This window comes from Cydia fagiglandana, chromosome 13 (assembly GCF_963556715.1).
Source record: "Cydia fagiglandana chromosome 13, ilCydFagi1.1, whole genome shotgun sequence".
NCBI classification, from domain to species: Eukaryota; Metazoa; Arthropoda; class Insecta; order Lepidoptera; family Tortricidae; genus Cydia; species Cydia fagiglandana.
In genome coordinates, this window is record NC_085944.1 from 16858986 (window position 1) to 16883938 (window position 24953).

Consider the following 24953-nt stretch of genomic DNA (forward strand, 5'->3'; position numbering starts at 1 on the left):
TTAATTGTCTTGTTTTTTTTTACCCTAAAAAATGTGACGGAGAGCAGCTTTTTGTACGTGATGAAATTAAGTTTTTAAATTTTCCTCAAGAGAATTATAATATACAGCCAGAAAGACATGCAATACCCCTATTTTTTTATTTATATGATAAAAAACAGAATGATCAGAAACAAGACAACGAAAATAATTTTGTCCCGATTAGCTAAAATGAATTTCTAAATTGTAAATATGTCTGTCTAAAACACCCTAACTTACCATGTTTGTGTATGTAGGAGAAAAAATATATACTATATGTACTAGTTAACTGAACAGACTTGTATCCATTGTTACCAATAAACTTTCATTTTCATTTTTTCATTTTTTAGCGGAATAAAACAAAACAGACACATAAGAAACTAGAACAACACATATCAGTCGCCAAAAGGATCATCCATTCTTCCCAACTCCAAAAAATATTCGCTAGTTTCCGCTACGCCCCTAAACCCAACGCTGTCAATGGATGATTGGCGGAAGGAATAACCCGTCAGCGGGCCTGAAGCGAGAATCCCAAATAAAGCCGACTCGGACAGCTGACGAGTGACGGCTGACCGAAGTACCGAGAATCCGAAGCTTGGGGATTCATAAATGTCAGTTACAGCTAATAGTTTGCTGGTTAGTTTAACCTATATAGTATACTGCGTATTGATAATCGTGGATTGGAATGAAGCTTTTATACAGCTATTTAAGTTGTTTGGTTTGCACGTACAATAAGGTGGAATTTTCCTTTTTTGTGCAGAAATACCTATGCGAACTGTTCGACAAAACCTTATACGTCCAAATGTAGGAGCGACTTTTTTATCGACTCATGAAAATAATTATTGTATTTATTTTGTGGTTGAAGATTGTTCACGAAAAACATATTCTTGACAAAAATATCATTTTTACTCTGCTTTTCTTGTAGGTACATTTATCGACTATTCATCTATTGAATTCATTAAAACATAAGTACTTACTTACCTATTGCCAAATAAATCAAGAAAATTGTTTTGATACTAAAAAACATTCGGTTTGAGTCAAACTGTACAAAAGAAAAATGAAAACCAAGTGTGAGGTACATTATTTACTCAGGTCGGATACAAGGGAACCAGGGCTGTAGCAGAAATATGGGGTGCGAAGTGGCTTACTTATGACCAGGCTTGGTGTCAACCCTATATATTACCGCACTGTCAGACACAGCGTCTTGGCTTTGGAGTTATTTTCTTCTTTGTATTTTTTGTAGCCGTAAAGCAAAAATATTTGTTGAACTGTGCACGTTTTCTTAATCTACTGGAATTGATTTTAATTGTTCAAAAGCAAAAATTATATTTTCACCACACCAGCTCGGAAAGAATTACTTTGCACTTCAAAAACGAATAGCAAAGTTGCATTTTATCCACATGTGAGGCAAAGTAATCAAATGCAAATTTTGAGTTGTTTTCTTATGTTTGCTGATAGAATTGACTTTTAAATGATGATTTTGGATGATAAATATTTAATAACATTCATTTGGATTTGATTTGGTTTGATTTTGTTTGATATTTTACATTTAATATTTGCTTCGGGTTGGTGTGGTGAAAAATTTTGTGTTTCACTCGGGGGCAAATTTTGTTTAACCCTCGTGCTTGAAACCCTAAACAACAATTTTGCCCCCTTGTAAAACAAATAACTATTGTCGAAAACTCATACAAAAGATTTAAAATTTTGTTCTTTTTGTTACCCCGAAGCAATCATGTATGAATATTATTAGATATCAGTTTGAGCACTTAATATTTTAGACAAAATGTCTATAGGAGAACTTAGTAATATCGCTGGCCCAATATTACAGGGTTCTATGTTACATTTTCAAGATAGTTGAAATTCGACTTAATGTCACTATGACAATGTTCAAATTTCAGTTCGATAAAAGTGAAACATATAACCCTGTAATAATGAGCCAGCGATATGTTCTGTTGCCAATTTAAATCACCGTGTGTGTGGTAAATTGCAAAAGCTTAATTTTATACTGCAAAAGACATTCGTGATTACTTTAGCGTTCTCAGAAAATTAAACTTCTGTTTTAAAATGGAGTTTAGTTTTCGCAAAATTCAAATTGTTTGAGACTATTATGGCCTTTGTTTTAAAGTTAAATTGGTCTTGTGATATTGTTTATTCTTCTGTGAAATTGATTCAATCTAACAATAGAGGTATATAAAATTGAAAAGTATCGGATTTAGGAATCAATATTGTTGAAACAATTAGACAGAAAACTGATTTTACGCTCGAAGACTGTGGTGAATCTTATAGTTATTTTTAAGCAGCATTCACCTTGTACAATTATGTATTGTGACACGACACGAAACTCTTGTGGAGATTTATGGACTTGACTCGGCTCTAAAGGACTTATTCCGGTTTTACCGTTATTTTTTGTTGGAGCCGAAGAGGTTATTAAGTTTTCGCAATGCCCGCAGTAGGTGCGAGTATTTTTGGGGTAAAGAAATCCAGCATAATATCTAGTTAACGGAGCTTGTATATGATTTTGTATTTACTTGAACGTTAGTAGTACGTAACTTTAAAATTATCAAGTTATTGCAGTGGGAATGTTCCATGGACATTAAACATTTATAGTCATTAGTTGCGTGAAGCGCTGGTGGCCTACCGGTAAGAGCGTGCGATTTTCAATCAGGAGGTCGCGGGTTCAAACCCCGGCTCGTACCAATGAGTTTTTCGGAACTTATGTACATCATTTGATATTTACCAGTCGCTTTTGGCAGGGCAGAGGTGCTCAAAAATCTGAACACGCACTCTTACGCCTTGACAATCAGAGGCGTGCTCACACTGAGAGAAAAGTACAACAAAAACACACTTATATAGAATTACAAAAATAAACTTAATCCGGGGACAAGGAGAGATAACTAATAGGAACAAATTGACTTTTGCAATTTCTATTAGTTCTTGCAATTTCTATTATCTGTTTGTTGAAATTATATTTGGGATTACTGAGCTGTTTGTAGAAATAAATAAACTTTACAGATATAGTGAAATGTCCATAATTATTACTAAAACTTCATTTTTTCCCCCAGTACAGAACTGTTTTTTAATTCCTGGTGATGATTTTTCTCTCAGTGCAGTCCGCTCCTATATATCTGATAGTGACTGTACGTAGGTATATCCCTGCCTAATAGGACAGAACAAGGTTATCGAGATCGACCTCTCGGATCTAGTTTAAATTTGTCTATGCGCGTTTCCACGTGGGAAAATACTGTTGCAATTGCATGATCATTTGCGAATGTAAGTTTAAATTGTAATGTTGAATAATTAAAAGACCCAACATCTCGCTGCCTCAAATAGCACAACTTGCTAGTATAATCAACCGTAAACAAAGTAAGCTAGCGTGTAAAATACTTATGTGGCCTCATGAAGTAAAATATACCGTAAGAGACAGATAGATTTTAAAAAAAGTCACTTGTGTGGACAATACATAAACTAAAGTCAACCACTCAAATAAACACAAAAGGCATTTAGGAATTTCCTGTGCTCAATTTTCAGATACCGTAAAATAATTCAACGGTAGTCCAAAAGCTTTATGGTCCAATAGTAACTCGAATATATCTTCGTTTTATTGTCATTATTATTTTAATGATGGAGTTCTCAGGCAAAATATATTTATATGTAAAAGGGAGAATGAACTTATATACAACTAAAAAGAACAATACAATACAAATACACTTTATTGCACACCTCATTATTGAAAACAAACAATATCAAAACACAAAGAACATTGGTATTGATAATTAGGTAATTACGTGTCGAACCTGTAGCACAGATTATATAATAGTTCTTACGAACAGATACTTATCTCTCAAAGAAAACGCAAATACCTACCGTTTAAATACCTACGCAATAATACAATGGAATGACCTTCGACGCGCCGCTCCCCACGCCGCGCGCACCGGCACAACGCTAGGGTTGTCGACGCTTAGAAATGGTTTTAAAAATAAGTACCTACATTACATGTCGAGCTGTTCGGCTGTGGAATGCTTTACCGTTAGATATCAAACGTGCTAAATCCCTTCCCATTTTTAAAAATCTATTGAAATTACATTACCTTTCGCTGCCTTAACCTTAACTTGCCTTTATTTATATGATTATATAATTATGTATGTATGTATATGTGTTTTTATTATTATATTTGTATGTATATACCTATTATTTTAAGCTTATAATAGCATTTGTGTCTTCGGTTTGTTAATTTATATGTACCTATCGGCACTACCCGTTCAAAGTTGTAAGAACTGAACTTAAAGGTTTTATGGAAGAGATCGCTTTTTAGCGATAAGACCGCCTGCTGTTACCGAGTCTTGAGCTTGTATTTCCCTTTTTGTATTTTTTTAACCGTGGTGCCATAAAGGATATTTAGGGGAACCGGGGGCTTAATGTAACAGGGGTAAGTAGTAACTCTCAGTTTTGACGGGGAATTTTCAATAAAAAAATTTTTTTCCTGAATGACTTTCTTATAACTCGAGGAATAACGTAAACACCGCTATTGTCCCGCCAGACATCGAAGCGAGTGGATGTGCACACGAGCTCTGTTTCGAACAGCTATTGAAAGAAAATCTTACGAAAATGTTGATTTTGACAATTGAACTTAAATTAAATGTTCATTGTATTTTCATTGCTACAATGTAAATTTAAATGGCTTTCATTTGCTTTTTTTACATACTTCTATAGCTTATAGTTTTTGACATAATTAATTAAATAGACTTAATGGGCCCATGGGGCAAGTAACACAAAGCAGGGGCACGTTGTAAAATATTAGTGTGTGTTTTTTTGTTCTTAATAATTGTGCATGTATTTGTATATGCATGTATTATTATGACTACTACTACTACTTACCCCTGTTACTTTTAGCCCCACGCTCCCCTATGACTTTTGTCACTCGGTACTTATCTAATTTGTCACTTATTTTATAAAATTGAGTACCTATTACAGAGACGGGAACAACAGTACCTAAAATGCAACTGTAGTTAACATCCGTAGGTATGTACATCATCAGCACATTAGAACATTAGAACTTCCCATTGGGTATATTATAGTATAGGTACTTAGCGTATAGTAACTAAAATAAAGTCAGGTTGCAATAATTTTAATAGGTATTCCGTTTGTTTTATTTCGAAGTGTCTGCAAAACATTTTAAAAGGTCATATTTCCTTGCAGTAACCGCAGTGTTTACGCCGTTTTATAAACCGCGTAATGAACCCAGCAGGAATTAGTTTTAAAACTTCGTGTAGTTTAAAACCTGTTAGAGTTTTACGTTACATAATAGAGAAAACATCAATACAGTAGTTAGTACATAAGTTTACTACCTACTTAATACCTACATTGAAATAGCAGTAAGTACCTATGTAGGTACTTTCGTTAAAATAAACATGACAGTACCAAAAGAACTTAAAAGTTAGCTACCTACTTGTTTCAAATAGATACTTAGATAGGTAAGTATATAACTGTAAATGTGTCGTTAGGAACATTACATCTTTAAGGAAATTTCGTAGCTTTTAACTATCGTAAAAATAACGGTATAGGTTTCCTCATTTGTCGGAAGAGCAAAAAACGATAATTTATTATTTGATTTGGTATTTTTGCAGCCATAAACACGCTGTGTAATTTTTTTTTTCGTTGCGATGACATTTCCTTCGTATTAATGATCTCGCAGGCATATTCGAGCGCGCGCGTGCGTACGTTAGCGCGTGTGGCAACCAACTGGCTTGCTTGTCTACCGTGAACGCGAGCGGATTCGTAGGTATTAATCCGAGCTCGCGCGGCGAGTTCCATAGGCCAGGGCTATTGTTTTAGTATGTGTTTGACTATATTCGTCGGAGGGTTTTACTGGAAATATTCCCACCAAGGAACATGGTACATCACTACACGGATGTAACCACAAGTTTAGCCGTTTACCTTATTTATGTGCTACCAGGTGTGGAGCGTCGCGTGGGTTGTTGTGGGGAATTTAGAGTGACGGAGGAAAAGTGCAATAAGTATACATAGAGATTCTTCTAGCACAAACGAGGCAATGCTAGTGACTTCCTTCCGATATTTAATTTCTTCTTGTTCATTTATTTCCAAATTGTGGCCTTTGCATATGAAACTTATAAGATAGGTATCGATAAACTAAATATCGAAAGGAAGTCTAGTCTTGCTTCGTTCGTGCTAGAAACATCTCTATGTCTAGCAATTAGACTACTTACCGGAGTTAGGGTTCAAAATTTACTCGTATCTTTTTTATGTTTTATTAAAATAATGTTTGTTGTATTTGTTACAGGTAATTATCTTCCTTGAGCCGCTCTTCTCATCTCATCGCTAACTTTTTGTAATAGATCCCTCCGTAAGTATTAAAAACGATACAGATGTCGTGCATAATTATTTTTCTTCGTATTTTCACGGAAACGCACTAACGGGTGTTGCTATTTTAGACAGTCTGGGTAAAAAAAGTACTGAGGTTGATTGAAGTAGCATGACAAATACAAACGTTTCCGAAAAAATACGAAGGAGTCCAATTTCATATGCAGTACCTAACATCTGTAATATGTTCTAGCACGCATATTCTAAATTCTAATACATTCCAATCAGTACGTACATTCTATAAAATTACATGTTTTAGGAAATTAAATCAAGTTAATGGAAGCATACAGTTCTGTTGGCATTGTATCTAGCAGAATCTTGTGCTTGGCAGTAGTTCTCCTTTATTGCTAAACGTAAATAGAAGGATGATGAAATTTTCACTGTACCTACATACATACATACAATATTATATAGACGATCGGAAAACCTTCTTCAAACTGGCTTAAAAATGCAGGCGACGCTTTAAAATGCAGCCACCTTGAAAGCCGAACGCTCAATTCATGAATCTCGACATTTCTGTAGGACCAAAAGTAACCTCAATACATCCTTTTGAGTACCTCATACGAGTTTGCGACAAAGGCAAAAGGAGATGCAAGGCATAGATATGAGTATTATGAGTATACTTATAACAACGACGGAATATAATATAAAGACATTTCAAATATAAAAATACAAAATACGAAATTCAATATTTCATAAAAATATACATTTTTGTGATAAAGGGGATGGACCCGTCCCGTCCGGTAAGCAAAACAATATGCTTGTGTTGGGAGGCACCGCTCTTCCGTAGGTTTATAAGTAGTAGGATAATTCACTATTACTGGCCACCCTAAACTAAAAATGAATTCAATTCACCTATAAACAGAATTCATTTTAGTATAAGGTTTCAATAGTTATTGAATTCATTTTAGTATTGAAGGATAGCCAACTTTGGCTGTCCTTCAATACTAAAATGAATTCTGTTCGAAAATTATTTGAATTTGATATCGGAAATCTGCCAATGGAAACCCGATACAAACATCCAACCACACCGTAGTCAACCATAATAAATTCTCCCCAACCGTCTGAGAACGAACCTAAATCCCCCCGTCTGCATAGATGGCGGTGTAATCGCATAGGAAAAGGCTAAAATGCAGCCCCATACGTGAATGGAGCTTTCTGAAGCTGCACCTTTGACTTGGGTACTGCCTTTGCAAGTACAGTCAGCATGTGATTTTTGGGATGGGAATAACTTTAGTGTCGTGTTATTTGTGACTCGATTTCTTCTTTGCCGCTTTTTGCCAAGATTTCTTGTTTGTTTGTGACACTATTCGAAAATCCAATGCTGTGGCAAAATTTCTTAGTTTTCTGTGTTGTGTGTTTAGGTGTATTGTATGATCAGATAACAATAGAATAGACAATAAGATCTTAAATAATTACAGAAGAAAAATCAAATTCAGCTCTTTTAGCATTTATAACATTTTTAAACATCATCTTTATATGAAAAAAACATGTCCTATCACATTTTATATATTCTTTTACTTATCTTTATTAGCAATAGTAATTATACATAATATTTTAACCAGCAACACTTCAGTTTTTGGTCTTGCTTAAAAGTAATAAAGTGTAACGTTTTTTTCATTATAATCTCCTTCTTTTTAACTGTGTTTTTTTTATAACTGTAGGTCCTACAAAAGTACATTTAATTAAATTTGGGGAAACTAATTTTCATTCTGACTGTACTGTCAATTTTAATACGGCGTATATGAAAGGGGGCCGGAAATCAAAGCGGATCCGGTGAATAGAACATGCAGTAATGTGTACCGACTGAATTTTTTATACGTCTTCTGATATTCTTTCCTTTTAAGTATTTCTGGGGGACGGGAATGAATTTTCTCAAACATGCAATGAAATATTGATGTTATGTTCCTTATAATAGGCTGCGAAGTATGACGTTTCAGGTGCGGCTAGGACAAAAGGTCGTTAATGGAATTTCATACACATCTTGCAGGCCTAGGCCGGCAAAGTCCTCTTTTTTAATTTTCATTTCACAGATATTTGTGACACAGCATCGTGGCATTCATCCATTAAAAAAAACTAGAGGCAGTATTTGCTTTATGGTTCGTAATGACACTCTGCCACTACGCCTATAAAAAAAAAACAAAAAACAATGTTTGCTATAATTTGCAGTTTTATTTGTGTAAAATCAACATGAACTTAATAAATAATACATTATATAATTTTATAATTTAACTACACAAATAAAAACATTTAAAATATTTCATCTAAACGTTAGCGGTAAAAAGGTCTACTCAAACACGCGTAGTTATATTTTTTAAATTGTTATGGAGGTAAAGTTGAAAAATATTCATTCTGTTTAATTGGATTTATGGTGCGTTGTTGATTTTTTGACTTTAATATGAGTTCCGATGAAATAATGAAATTAATATTAATTGTAATCGTAGGTGTTGGAATTGGCAGCGTAAGCAGAATTGATTTTAAATAACTTGCTGCCTCTGCCGCCAAGTCAAAGACGAAGTATGTATATGGTTGCTTATGGCAATTTTATTATTTGAGAAACTAAGAAAAATGGCTTACAGTTTATTAGAAACAGTTTTGTGGCATATTTTAAATGAATGTAACTACAAATTCGTCAACACTGTGGAAATTATACTTATTTACTCCATGCATAAAGCAACGATGTATGTGAAACATGATATCAACATGAAAGACTATGTAAACTTATGTGACGAAAACGACAGTCAGACGGATACAAGGCGAAAAAATCAAAGATACATGAAAATATACGGGTAGTAAAAATACACGACTCGTGTAAAACATACGCGTGATAATGATATAGGTACGTGTTGGTTATATTTTGGGTGTAGTTTACTTTTAGTTTTTTCTATAAATAAAACTTGGGTTTCGTGGATTTTTTATTTTATTTATTTCATTGCATGTTTGAGAAAAGCACTATACATACCTCGGCGGGAAATGGGGTTGCCCGCGCTCAGACCTATCCGGCCTCGCTTCGCTCGGCCGTCTATATGTCTTCGGCCGGCAACCCCTTTCGTCCCGGCCTCTGTAGTAATGTACTATTAAATACGGAATTTGTGACTTAAGTTGGCGTTCAAAGGAGTTTGCTTGGACTTATTTAAATTGAGTATATTTAGTCTCGTATACTTACTCTGTTTTTTGGTCTTGAATGTATTTCACGGCAGATTATTATTTTGGTTTATATTTAGGTGCCGCGTATTTTTTCGTTAGATTTGCGTATTAAGTATTTGGCAGGTTTGAAGAGTATGACATCACAACTTATTCCAAAAACACAAGTATGTAATTTCTTTGAATTACAAAAATACCATAGCTTTCCGGGGTTAACAGAATTTCTTTTGGGTCATACTTGAAATTGCGCTTAACGTGTCCCAAAATGCAACGATAAGCTGGCACCATAAGATAGACCTGCCCATGACTAGTCGAGGAAAATAATAAAAAAAAGGAAAAAAAATAATAATTGGAAAATTGTAGACATGGTCGTTAAGAATACCACTAGGGCTGTCGATTTTCATTTTTTCTTGTTTTTCCATAATAAATTGAGATATATTTATTTATTATTTTTCCTCGAGTAGTCATGAGCAGTTCCATCTTCTGGCCCCTGTTTCACCAACGTGACAGGTGCGACGAATTGTAAAATCACTGTACCAATCATACCAACCAAGTATGACGGGTCACCCATGGATTTCAAAGACCTCACGAGCGACGCTATCGACTACTTACGGAATGCTAAATTTAAGCTATGATATGCATGTTAATATTTAAAAACACAGTGTATAATGCCATACGATAAATAAATAACTGTTGCTGACGTCACAGGCATCCATGGGCTACGGTTACCGCTTACCATCGGGCGGGCCGTATTCCCGTTTGCCACCATCATCAAAAATTGATATTTCTCCTACGAAGTTTCTGACAATTGTAAAAGATTTAGAAGAATTGTAGGTAATTCTTGACAGGTAATGAGTTATATGTCGGAATTTCGTGACAATTGTAGTGTTTCTTGTGACAATGGACCGCCCGATGGTAAGCGGTAATCGTAGCCCATGGATGCCTGTGACGTCAGAAACAGTGATTTTACAATTCGCCGCACCTGTCACCGATGTGAAATTGGGGCCTGGTGCTAGCTTATCGTTGAATTTTGGGGCACGTGATATACTATCTATCCACCAAATTGTATCGAAAACTTTCGAAAAAAGAATCGACAACTAAACAAAAATCGGCCCCGATATTCAATTTTTTAATAATGTTAACAATCTTATTCTCCGAAACACAGCCTCTATAAAAAAATTGGCCAAACCTAAGTTCAAGAAAACGATAGCACCGGGCAAAGTTAGGTACATGCCAAGGTGATTATAACTTAGTTCCAAGTTCCAAATTGAATCAAATGTACACCCAGGGGCAAATAAGTTAATCCCCAACTTATTTGTTATAATAAGTTACCCAGTTATTACACCCAGACTTAATGCTAGTGCTTTTAAAGCTAAGTTTCCTAATGCTATAATTAAATCTAAGATCTTTTAGAGTGAAAACGGGACCCTACTTATTACTAAGACTCCGCTGTCCGTCTGTCCGTCAGTCTGTCTGTCACCAGGCTCATGAACCGTGATAGCTAGTTGTTGAAATAACAGTTGAAATTTTCACAGATGATGTATTTCTGTTGCCGCTATAACAACAAATACTAAAAGTAAAATAAAATAAAATAAATATTTAAGTAGGGTTCCCATACAACAAACGTGATCTTTTTGCCGTTTTTTTGCGTAATGGTACGGAACCCTTCGTGCGCGAGTCCGACTCGCACTTGGCCGGTTTTTGAAACGTAGAGCCCACGCACTTGAAAAAACCTTGCTATATCTCTCCAAATACAAATAAAACATAATCTTGATATCATATTTTAGACACTGCATATGCAGCTGACATAGATGGCGTCGTCGTCTTGATACAATTTCTTCTTGTCTTGAAACCTTAAAAGAAAAGAACATTTCCTTTCTTTGTCGTATATTTTGTTTTTTGTTGTTTTGTATTTCTTTCTGGGAAAGTTAGCCGCTTAATTAAGCCAGTGCCAATAAAACAACATGTTGTCTCGTTTCCTCCAACTTACACATTGTTATTGGCTAACACCGTCCCCGGTGTAATGGTCCAGAAACTTCTGACTTCTGTCTTGCCCAGGCCAGAGACGAGTTAATAATAAAGATTGTTAATCATATAAAGTTTCATTATATGAGAAATATATTTTACGTATTTCCCATCCTAAGCATAAAAAAGCGCAACTTCATTTATTTAAACGCTCTCAGAGAGCTCACTATGTCGTTGCGCTTTACTTTTTGTATATGAAACCACTCTTAGTGGCGCCATCGATAACAAAGTAGAGGCAATCTGAAGAGCTCCGCGGGCGGACTCGCAAAATTCGTCAAACGGTAAACTAGGAGTGGACAGTCCGTTTATGTAATCGTATATGGCATGCATAAATAGGCAATTTGGGAACAACTTCGAGGTTTTTAAGCCGTCAGGCAACTGTATCGGGGTCAGGGCATCAAGATCCTCAACTGGGCGAGGATAATTAGCAATTTTGACATCTCGTACAGTACAGATGGAAAGCTGAATGATCTGTTGCTACGGTTGGAAAAGCCGCCCCATATTTCTCAGATCCAACGAGAACACCAAAAGGGTCTAATTTACCTCGTAAGATTTGATGTGGTCTGATCAGGTTAAGAACAGGGCATGCTCGCTAATTATTTCTAACTTGAAATGGGTTGGAAGGAATTTCCCCACTACGGGTGCGGTGAAGAAGAACAAAACACAGAGCACATAATGTTTTGGCGCTATGCTCTTCGTTTTTCGATAGTCTGTATCTTACCTAGTCTTTGGCTACGGGCAAGTTTATTTGGCTAACGCCGCATTGCGACTTGGTTTATTAGACAAGACGATCGGCCATCCTTGTAGTTGTTAAAAGTTGCTAAGAGTGTACGTGTATTAAGGATGGTTATGCAGTTAGGGAGAAAAGTAGGTTTTGTTTATCTCATACAATAGTTTTTTCGCCGCGCCCATGGCAAATGAACAGACAGTCCGGCTGATTGTAATATATTACCGTAGCCCAATGTACTCAGCCGCAGAGAAACTGCACGCCTCTTGCAGGGAACCCTACTCATAGTTGTGTTCCTGCCGGTGAGTAAGGTTGCCAGAGCGCAACAAGGGTGCGGAGTGTTAGGGTTGGCACCTCGCATGTAACACCTCTGGAGTTGCTGGCGTCCATAGGCTACGGAGACTGCTTACCATCATGCGGGCTGTATGATTCAAAAATTTTATGAGAAATTCATTTTTGATGTAGATGTAACGAATGATTCTAAATAAGTTCACTATATGTATTAATTTCAACAGTTACCTACCTTTATAAAAAGGGTCCTAAAAATTTTCTCCATACTCGAATATCTAAGCTTTTATAAATGACATTGCGTACGGGTAAATTTAAATTTTCTGGCACATAGTAAAATCAAATTCTCTATCAATGAACTAAAATGAAAATGCAGCGTAGAGTATTTGCCTGGCTTCTGTAGGTATTTTTTATCGAAAGCTTATCGTTATTTTTTATGATTCGAACATGATTTTCGCAAGACACTCTGTAGGTAGTTCAACCAATGTCGTTTGCATAAAGAACCTCGACATGTAAGCTTTAAGATTACGTCGAAGATATTTCACTTAAGCGTTTTATGATGTAAGCTTATACTATGCCGTGTATGGCTCTTCGTGCAGAGTAAAATTGGATAAAGTAGCCTATCTTTAAATAATAAAATCTCGAGCGACCGACGCGAAAAAATTAGTAGAGATAAGCAATACCTAGTCATTGTTTTCGAGTTTTGAACGTAAGTAGTATGTGAATAGCTAAAGATAACATCCGGATTGCGACTGCAAATAGCGTTAAGGTATCGTTGGGATTCAGACTACACCAGCATTTGACATTTACGACAGTACTACAGTAAGCTGTAATGTCGGACTAAAACTGCAGACGTTACTGCTGCAGCATTGACGCGGGCGATGTTACTGTCAATCTCCTTGATAACATGATTGACGTATTGAACTTCCTGTTGGCGAGGGCACAGCCATTAATCAAGCAAGTTGACAGTGACGACACTTGCTGCCGTCGTTGCGTCGACGCTGCAATAACGTTGCAAAAGTAAATGTGACGTTCGGATTCCAACTACAGCTGCATTACTGTGGCGGCGTCGTTGTTGCCGCCGCTGTATCTGTCAATTTACTTGATAAAATGCTGCTGCTGCGATTATGACAGATACAGCGTTGGCAACAACGGCGCCGCAACAGTAATGCGGCTGCAGTTGACATCCGAACGTCACCTTTACGCATGCATTCGAATGTAACATTAAATTTAATATTCGGAGATAGATTACTGTCTTTAAGTAGTCATGAGTACTGTGGCATTATCGTGTCTTGCTCATCGTAGCAGATTCTGAGAATTTACTGGCCATGAGATATTATCCTTACATGATACTTGCGGCATTATTTAGCTTCTTTTTGCGAAATATTTTTGAAGATTGCGATGGGTGATTATACGGACATTGAACCGCCATCATTCATCTTAAATAACTGAAATTTTGAAGAGCGTTATAATATAATATTTAAAACTTTCGCGTTTTGAACACATATTAACTCACATTTATGTCTATAAATGTGAGTTAATATGTGTTAAGGGTCTAACGCGAATTTTATTCAATTACCAGGTTTAGTGAAACCTCAGTGAAAACATCAGTCAGCCGCGACCACGACCAGTGGGTCGTGGTCGCGGCTGACTGATGTTTTGACAAATCTCTGTTTTGACATTTTGCTGGGACATCAGTTAGCCGCGACCACGACCAGTGAAACCTGTGTCTAAACGTCGGTAAATAAAGGTAATTGAATAAAATTCGCGTTAGACCCGTCTTGTGAGTTAATATGAGCGTGATAATAATCACTAGGTAATAATAATTAATAAAATGCAACATGAAGTTACGGATTACACTATGACAAACAGGCAGGCATTCTCTCAGAGCAAATAAATACATATATATAATCAAGTCAGGCTTTGAGGCTTTACGTATATTTTACGAGAGCTAGTGCTCTTCCACATTGCATATTATGGTTACGACGGTGCTGGATCGACAAGTCTGTTATGTGTTCTACTAACGTCATAGCGTCACCAATATATTCTACATTTTTACAGTGCATGCTCAGAACCTGAATATTGCTAGCCGATGAGGCATCCAAAAATAGGCAGCGTTTTGAATGCACCAAATTGGACGCAGTAAATTACCTACTTGTTATAAGTCATAACCAGGGGTCGGACAAAAAGTGCGGATGACGTAAAAATGACGTAATCTTGCACACAGGATGATGTTTGAGTTTGTATTTAAACTTCCGTGTGACATGTAGTAACAAAGTAGTATTAATGAAGTAACAAAATAATCGTAAATAAATCCATGGAATTAATAATACAGGTGGTAGGGTGATGTAGTGAATAAAATAAATTTCACGAATAAATGTCTTTTAATATTGCTTACCTTCGTTGGTATATCTTGATTACAGCAAGAGCAGTATACGTGTTTGTCACGTACCTCCAAAAACGGAAAATTGCCACAATATTCGAGTAAAGATGACATTTTAGAGCGTTTTCTTATACATTAGTAAATATAAATTTTAGCTAAATATAATCGTGAAGATACAATAGCTAAACAATAACGAAGTCAATTTATTGTTCATCTGATTGACAATGTGTCAGTCAAAAACGTACTTACTCATTTCAAGTGGCGATGTCGTTTAATAAAGAGGTTGATAAATGATAAGTGATAATTGTTTATGAAAATCAAAAATACTATTTGAAATCATCCTATAAGTGGTTTGACGTCATCCGCACTTTTTGTACGACCCCTGGTCATAACTTTTTAAGGGGATCCCATGCCCCAATGACCTTCGATCTGAATCCCTTAGTTTTCTAATGTTTTTGGTAGCTTATCATTTTAAGAACAACGGCTTTAAGCAATATAGTATTCCATATTTACTTCAAACTTCACTGTCTTCGAGATATTTGGCATCACAATTTTAGCTCAAAAAACTGGTTTTCTGTCGTCTGATCATCTTTTGTGTTAGGTAATCAGTTAAAAATTTAAACTATATCCTATCTATGTATCCTTAGGGTCGGTTGCATTAAAGCATCTGTCACCGTTAAAACGTTCGCTAAATTTTATTATATATATATGTAAAGTTTCATAGTTCACTTTGGCGTTGATCAATTTATCAGAAATGATGCAATCTTCACTTGGTCAAATTACGACTTTCATCTACATTATTCCTAATTTTCGCCAACAGATTTACTCATTCCACTGCTACCATCTTTAAAACCCTGCTATAAACATAACGTTTCGTAAAAGCCCTTCCACACATCCCATCCATCCTCATTCCGTGTTACGATTATGTCTGGTTGCGGCCTGAATATTCGCAATTGCTATATATTTTTTCGCATAGCCCCTAGAGGAGTTATCTCGCATCTCATCGATGCTCACACCCTTATTCATAGAGCCTAACGCGCTAATAATCGTCGCTTCAGGACCCGTAGACAAAATGCCTAATATCGCTAACGCTCCGTGACAACGCAACTGTTTAATATGGAAGAGTGATAGAGAGACACAAAGCGATTCGATGGCAAAGTGCAAGCGATCGTCACTTTGGCTACGCAACGCTATCCGTATCTATCGCACTAATATGGGAGAGTGATAGAGACAATAGCCTTGGAATTGTCATAGGAACCATCATTCCGCGCGAAAGGTCACTGTAACATTGGTTCGCCAAAGACTGATTCGCGTAAGTTTAGAATACACCCCAGGTCTGACTGCGAACTGCGCTGGTCATCGACTCTCACGGAGGTCGTGAGGTCGTGACCATTCCGTCTCCTTATATTAATACTAGACTGTGCTTCTAGAGGTATAATGGCTGGATTAGGGAAGCTGAGGTAACATCTCACTGATAAAATAACAGATGATTACCGTCAAACCGACACGATTATCCTTTGTCTGACCATGAAGCAGGAAATTATATCAAATCAAACATCATTTATAATCAGGAAACTAAAACACAAAGACATTACGAGTATATCAGTTAGCTGTCTCACGCGCATTCATTTTGTTCAATAAGAAAACTGGTCTCATCTTCCTCGCATTGTCCTTGCAGTTTGCGACGGCTCATGGGAGCCTGGGGTCCAGCTGTCTCACGCGCATTCATTTTGTTCAATAAGAAAACTGGTGTCATCTTCCTCGCATTGTCCTTGCAGTTTGCGACGGCTCATGGGAGCCTGGGGTCCAGCTGTCTCACGCGCATTCATTTTGTTCAATAAGAAAACTGGTGTCATCTTCCTCGCATTGTCCTTGCAGTTTGCGACGGCTCATGGGAGCCTGGGGTCCAGCTGTCTCACGCGCATTCATTTTGTTCAATAAGAAAACTGGTGTCATCTTCCTCGCATTGTCCTTGCAGTTTGCGACGGCTCATGGGAGCCTGGGGTCCAGCTGTCTCACACGCATTCATTTTGTTCAATAAGAAAACTGGTGTCATCTTCCTCGCATTGTCCTTGCAGTTTGCGACGGCTCATGGGAGCCTGGGGTCCAGCTGTCTCACGCGCATTCATTTTGTTCAATAAGAAAACTGGTGTCATCTTCCTCGCATTGTCCTTGCAGTTTGCGACGGCTCATGGGAGCCTGGGGTCCAGCTGTCTCACGCGCATTCATTTTGTTCAATAAGAAAACTGGTGTCATCTTCCTCGCATTGTCCTTGCAGTTTGCGACGGCTCATGGGAGCCTGGGGTCCAGCTGTCTCACGCGCATTCATTTTGCTCAATAAGAAAACTGGTGTCATCTTCCTCGCATTGTCCTTGCAGTTTGCGACGGCTCATGGGAGCCTGGGGTCCGCTTGGCAAATAATCACAGGAATTGGCGTAGAATAGTGTGTAAGCGACTGCTATCTGACCTTCCAACCCAGAGGGTAAAGTAGGCCTTATTGGGATTACTCCGGTTTCCTCATGATGTTTTCCTTCACCGAAAACCGACTGGTTAAAATGATATTTCGGACATATTTAAGTTCTGAAAAACTCATTGGTACGAGCCGGGATTTGAACCCGTGACCTCCGGATTGAAAGTCGCACGCTCTTACCGCTTGGCCACCAGCGCTTACGTAAAGCTAAATGATACTTGTAAAATTTATAACCCTCCACTCCACGCTACTAAGTGTCAATGATTAAATCCAACTGAATAACTTTAAACGTCATAAAATCACGTTAACGGATTTATTATGACGGTTTAATTGCGACTTGTCCCCAGAACGACTGGAACGATAATTTGACTCACGAGGGACGATCGTTCCAAGTTACGATATTAGTACCATTACGGGAATGGGGTTGGATTCCGGATATCGCCGAAAACTACTGACGTTGTAGATATACTTGGTTATGTGGGAGTGAAATAACACACATAAGTATATTTAGTCGTTGAGTTTGTTTGTTGCCGTCATATTAGTGATCCAAAAGACTCGAGCCCTGTTAGCTCTTTCTTTAGGGCTCGCCTCATCTCTTGACGCCTAAAAGGCTAAAGGGACCTACTGATTACATAACAGTCCGCCGGACGGTATCGGCCTGTCAGTTAGAACAAAATTTTGACAGTTCTGAACAACTGACAGGCCGATGCCGTCAGGCGGACTGTTAACCAGTGGGCCCCTTAAAAGCCTTAGCCTTTTAGGCGTCAAGAGATGAGGCGAGCCCTAAAAAAAGAGCTAACTGGGCTCGAGTCTTTTCGATCATTACGTCAAATGAATTATAAAGAACTGGCTTATGCCCGCCACTTTGCTTGCGTTGATTGATGATGATGATTGACAGAATCTGACATTAAGTAAAGACATAAGGCCCCAGGCCTCAATTTATCTCCATACCACATTTCACGTACTTAAATCCGTACAGCGGTTTAAACGTGAAGATGTAACAGACAGACAGCAGAAAGAATTTCCGCATTTGTAATATCAGTAGTTTTGACACCCGCTTAGCGTTATATCGCCATCTATGGAGGTCAAAATAACCTCTAAGCATCTGACATGTCAATCTAAAACAATTACAATAATCTAAAATTTGAGTAGCAACCAGTTCCTCTCATTTACTGAATTTTGCTACCCGGGACCCGGGAATATCCTTAAACTACGTCCAAGACCACCGGTGGACGGGCAGCAGCGTCCCTCAAATTCGGTGTACTCGACTGCGATCGCCAACCCGCTTGCCAAGCGTGGCGATTATGGCATTAACCCCCCCCCCCCATAAAAGGGGGAGGCCTATGTTCAGCAGTGGACGTCTTATGGCTAAGATGATGATGATGATGACTGAATTTTGCTGCTACTTAATTCTCAAAAAAAACTTACTTCCACCTACCATTAGAGTTAGACCAAGAAGTTGCTAATGAAATAATTTCATAGTTTAAAATAACACTTGCACTACGTGGGCTATCAAGATCTCTGCAGACTTTTCTTGGTCTAACTCTAGCTACACTCCCTAAAATAAATCAAACCCGGAATTAGGCTTCTATTCCTTAATAGTTTCCGCATATTACTCAGTTCGCCTAAGAACACGAAAAGTTTGAATCTAAAAAGATGGAAGCAGTTATCATTCTCGTACACTTTCATTTGCACTCTTTGTCCCATTGACGACGCATTGAGTGAATTTATTTGAGATTTTACTACGACAACAACCGTAAAAACCAAGTATAAGTGCCGTATGCGGATTTTTAGGCATCGCAAATTTGGATTAAGATGTCAACGTGATCGTGAAATAGTATTACTCTCGTAAGACCCAGGGCAATGTTTCTGCTTTTGAATTTGGGACTTTCTTTTATTTCTATATGAGTTCAGAACTCGAATTTAGTTTGTACTTTTACAAGTACACGGGGACTTACGAGGTTAAGTGTGTCCCGAACAAGACGACGAAGGTTGTTGTTCTGAAGTATGAGCATTATTTTGTGGCTAAAACTCGCAATGGAAAAGTTGAGAAGTTTTTCGAGACTCAAGAATTTTGCTTGATGGATGTACAGTCAAGGAATTTAAATTCCGACCCATTTCGTACTTTGTCACAGTGACAATCAATATGAAAGCCGCTAGAGACCTCATACGGTTGTCACTGTGACAAAGTACGAAATGGGTCGGAATTTAAATTCCTTGACTGTACATTCTTGTTTTTCTTCAATCATTTCAAATGATAAAGGAGGCATGTTCAAGGTCTACAATATAGGACTTTGCAAAGAAACGTAAGTATGTACAAAAAAAGTACTAAACCACCTTTGAGGTATGACTTAAAAGCGCATAAACAAAGAATAGTCACCAAAATCAATTTATATTAAGTGACGGAGTAATTCCTTGTAAATATACAAATTATTCAGTAGGATTGAAAACATCATTTTCTTGAAGTATTTACTGGCAAATAAAATTCACTCTATTAAACACGAAAACAATAATGTTCGTTAAGTACAAAGGTTCAAGGTATCAAGGGGTATTTTTGCGCGTTATGAGCCAGGTACGAAACACGTGTGCTGAGAGCCTACCGCGAACCACGTTCGACGTGTTGCCTCCCTGTCACACTTACGTACGAATTTACAAGTGGAACAGAAAGGCGACACGTTGAACGCGGTTCGCGGTAGGCCCTCTGATGATAAACTGGGTCAATAAAGCCTATAACGTACATGTAAAGGAGTTGCTTTTTATATATGAACATAGCTTTGATAGACAAGGTTAGAACATTTTGGTAGTAAATCGCTGCCATCTTGAAAAGCAAAGCGTACGTGTCGTCAATTTTTTGACCTAGCTTTTAAATGAATTGGTAAAACTAATAACCATAACTATAATATACAGTATGCTGATGGTAGTTAGTGTTATGAAGGTCACAATCTCTATACATAATGTTCAAAAATCGATGATAGTGATGATTTTGGTGAAATCGAACTGTGAACAACTTATGATGGATCTTCCATTGCAGTCACGTAAGTTCCCGCCAAAAACCAGTCAAGTCTTGCGATAAAAATCCCTTTTTAGATCATCAACTAAAAAGCTGTTACAGAATTTGTGATACTGCTTACGATGTATTGCGCTCCACTCACTATCAGTTCAGTATAATGTCATTATTTTGACATATCTTCAAAAATATTAAAAATGTTTAATAACTTCATTATCGTCCATCATTCTTTCTGTCATATCTGATTCCATCATTCTAACCAATTCACTGTCAGTATAATGTCATTTCTAGTATCATTACTTTGACATAACTCCAATACTGACGGAAATTATTAAAATAAACTTCATTACTTGCCGTCATTCCTTCATGACACTCCCTACACTATCACTAAAAACGTCATTCCGTCAAAGTAATGTCAGTATCCATGATAGTGTCGGGGCCGTATATGATAAAATTTGGATTGCCGGGATTTTAAATACTAAACACTACAATCAAGTTCTTTAAAAGAATTAGGCAATTTTGGAAAATAGGTATTCATCGTCAATAATCATCATCATATTTAAGAGTTAGACTCTTGTCGATGGAGCGATATCCATCCATGCATGATTGTGGAGGAGAGGGAGGGGGAAACCAAGGAGAACAAGAAACGAGAGAGATCAAGTAAAGGAAAAGGTCAACGTCATGTTGTATCAGGCTGTCAAGGAGAAGATAGAGGACCGACATGAATGGGAAAATATTAAAAAGCCGTAACTGACGGTATCGCATCATGTCATGCGTTTGTTTTCAAATCAACCAGCTGACATTCTCTACACAGATACTTACGCAGTTGAAGCGTGTAAATCGAACGAAGCAGGGAAAGGGAGCTCCACTCGACACTAAAATGTAACATGACGCTTACAATGCCTTTGGTTGATACCGCTATTCAGAATGAAGGAATAGAAGTGTATGTATTCCGTACGTGACATGGTTCGCCGTAAACTTGGGTTGATGGCAATGAGGCAGGATCGATCAGCTCAAACTCCTTGGACTACGTTTTGTTCTTTTGGAGTAAATAATACAATGTCTTATGTAGGTTAAGTAAAGATTGAATCGGGCTCCGTCTAGATTTATCGCGGAAGACGGTTTTAAACTGTTTTTAAGTATCTTTTTACTTTGCTCTTTTCTTTGAAAATAAACTTGATTCAGGACCTGAATTAGTATTATTCTAGAATTTACTTTTTACACAAAGGCTTCGTCCGGTGGCTACAAATGCAAATCAGCAACATGCCTCGTCCCAAACATACCAAGGATGATATCCGCAACAGGCTTCGTCATTATAAAATCTAAGTAAAAAAGAAAAAAAAAAGAAGAAGGAGTAGAAGAAGTAAGTTTAAGCAAATATGTATAAATCCTGCACAACTCGTGAATTTAAGCATGTGTTATGGCTCATTTAGACAGTGCAATACATTGCGGAATATGATCGGTTGGCTGAATTGGATGTAGCCTCAATAATCCGAAATGTAACTAAACTCGTATTTGAGTTCGCGCGCCGTATAAATGAGGCCTTACATTAATTAGTACCACTTTATCATAAACAATTAGTCGCAGAGGTAATTTCACATTTGATTTCTTCAACAGAGACGTTAAAAATAAAAGAAACCATTGCTTTAGATTTCACTGTTATAAACCGTATTACAACGATATAAGATCTACCGTGAGTTAGATAAGAATATTGCTTTTAGTACTGTACAAAGTAGGAAACATAAGCTGAACATACAGTTTGTCCAGCGGAATAGAACAAATACGAATCGCGCGCTTGAAGTAACTTAGTACTAGCAACAAGGCTCTTATTTAGTTTACCATATGTGGACCTTATTGTCTATCCAATAGAGCTTACGAATTGTCAAGTAGATAACAGTAACAGTACTAAAGCGGCCGGATAATAAGGTTCACCCGCTTGAAATACTACGACTAGGGTGTGATAAACGTCAAATGTACAGTGACTTGGCCGTGTGTTATGTGTTCTACGCCAGTGATCCGCGGTATTTGAGGTGGCATTACAAAAGGTTTTCGAGCTTGAGCATAATAATATATTTGTGTTTGACATTTGAACTTGGGTCACGGGTGCCCTCGGCTGTTCTCTTTGATTTATTCCTCAATGTATCTAGCAAATACAGCTCTAAACTGTCGAGTATCACGTGCTGAAGTTGGCAATCGAGCTATCACAAAAAGTATGGCGCCGTGCAAAGTGGCCTAGTTGGTTTGGTAGTGACCCGGCCATCCAAGCAGGAGAGAGCAGACGAGTAGTTGGTGTAGATGACTTTAAGAATAGCACGATTTCAGTCTATTGTTGCTTTGCTACGAACCTCGAGGCCACTTTACATTGGTCACTCTAAAAACTTGGCTCCCTTGCACAACCAAAGAGGATGCATTTTTAGCGAAACAAACTGCGTCCCTGTTGGTGTCAATCTCGTATCTCGCCTCATCAGCTTTTTGGCAGCGGCGACGATGATACCGGCGATACTTTCATCTTAGCTTAACGAATATCCTGCCAACATCGCTAGTCACGTCTTTCTTAATTTAGTCAACATCATGCCAACATCGTTCTTAGTCAACTTTAGTTTCTTTTCTACATACACCCAAGCAATTTGATTTCAGAGCAAAGGACTGTAGAAATTTTCTCTTCATTATCTTGTATTAAGTTGTTGCTTTTTGCGATATAAGTATAAGGTTATTATTAAGCACCTAATTTAATTCACTAAGCAAACATCATTTCAAAATTTTATCTAAATTCATTCTAACTACCCACCAAAGCATTCTATAACAAGGTTATGTAGGTTAAAGAAGACAATAAATTCCCAAAATAGAAAAGCGATATAATAATTTGCTAGTTGATGATATTCTCAAATGACAGATTAACATTTTCCTGAAACGCTTAAAAACCTTTTTATAACGACGCGGGTGAAATAGAATTTCTCTATAAAAGCGAGGTAAAATGTGAATTTTAGAGTTCCCAGTAGGTACGTCATTAACATAAGCGTTGTATTTTTTACCCTGCAACATCTCCGTCATACTTTAGAAAATGTTATGACATAATCCTTTTTTAATGTTAAAAATGTACGCGATTCGGTCCAAAGGAATGAAAAAGTTTGCGAAATAACGTCGGGAATGAGCAAGCGCTTCTTATTCAAATGCAATTCCGCGAAATGTCGCAAGACGTGTTAGAAAAATCCTCTTTGCGGATTCAATACGTTCCAGTTTTCAATTTCAAATTACACGGTGCCGTTCGAGTATACGTAAATCGTCGATCCGAAACGAAATCGAATTTTTAATAGAACACTATCGGCTCGTCCAATAAATCTCCTCAAATCCCGAGATCTGGCGACATCTGGCGACTGGAGCGGATCCAAGACCAACCAATTGGTACACGATACGTCGAATCGGATAAATTATGTATAAGCGCTCCTTGAGCGTACGTCGGGAAATCAGAAGTCGCGTTTGCGAATTTGTGACTATCTCGCGATACATAAATATATATTTATCGCGTTATTATTAGTATTTTAAAGATTCCTTGAGCAAAACTCGTGTCTGACAGACCCCTTTTCAAGTAAACTATTAATAAAGATATCGTAAACTTACGTTTGTGTAACATAATAAGAGAATATTAACATAATAATTAAGAGATATAAAACTCTATGTATATTACATTTCTTTATCGTCTCAAGTATTAATGAATCAGAAAATTTCCATGAAATTAAATATCGAGTAGATTAAAAATCTGTTGACGATTTAGAAATCAGTCACGAAAGCATAAAAGTGAAACATCATAAAGGAAGCCGATGGTCAAAGAAATATACGTTGGAATTGGATCGCATCATAAAAAATGTATTTGCAGACATATAAATCTTGGCATTTTCCTATGTCAAAGCTAATAGACTGATGGAGCTCCGTGTAAAAAGAGAGGCACACGACTCGTCTCGTCGTGATTTATCTATCGATAGACAAAATTTATTACCGGCGTTCTATTTGCTAAATTTTGAACAAGGAAATAGAAATCTTATGAATATTACAAGGATATTAGATTGCGCCGTGAAATCATGAGGGGTGTTTTATTGGCTTCTAAATCAGGAAATGACATGGAAAATCTGTTTTTCGTGTTTGAATTATTTAGGATTCGGGATAAGGAAGAAGTGGAAGTGGAATGGAACAAGTTACCTGTAGCCGAGTTATCATCCATCATTTATGTATGGCGAGGGAAGTATAAGAATGTATCCCTTTCTTCCACTTATCGTTAGTTAGCTTTGGTGATGTTGTTTCTGTTTGATTAACGAGGTAAAGGAGTATTAAGTCTTCATAAATAAGATATTAATATTGAAAATTATTTGCTAAATAAAAAATAAATAAATTATTTTAGGAACGTTATTTTACACAAGTTGATTAAAATTAGCCTTTGATTCCAATATTGGGATTTTTTTGGTCATTGAAGAGTTTCTATTTATGAAGCTTCTCTCTAAAATTTAGAGTCTAAATAATCGGC

General features: G+C 37.2%; 1 protein-coding gene across 2 annotated transcripts in view; it reads left to right on the top strand.

Annotated features, from left to right (window-relative positions):
• LOC134670394 (putative polypeptide N-acetylgalactosaminyltransferase 9) overlaps positions 1-24953 on the top strand; it is a 280035-nt gene that overhangs the window by 192779 nt on the left and 62303 nt on the right. The gene's annotated exons all lie outside the window — the stretch shown is intronic.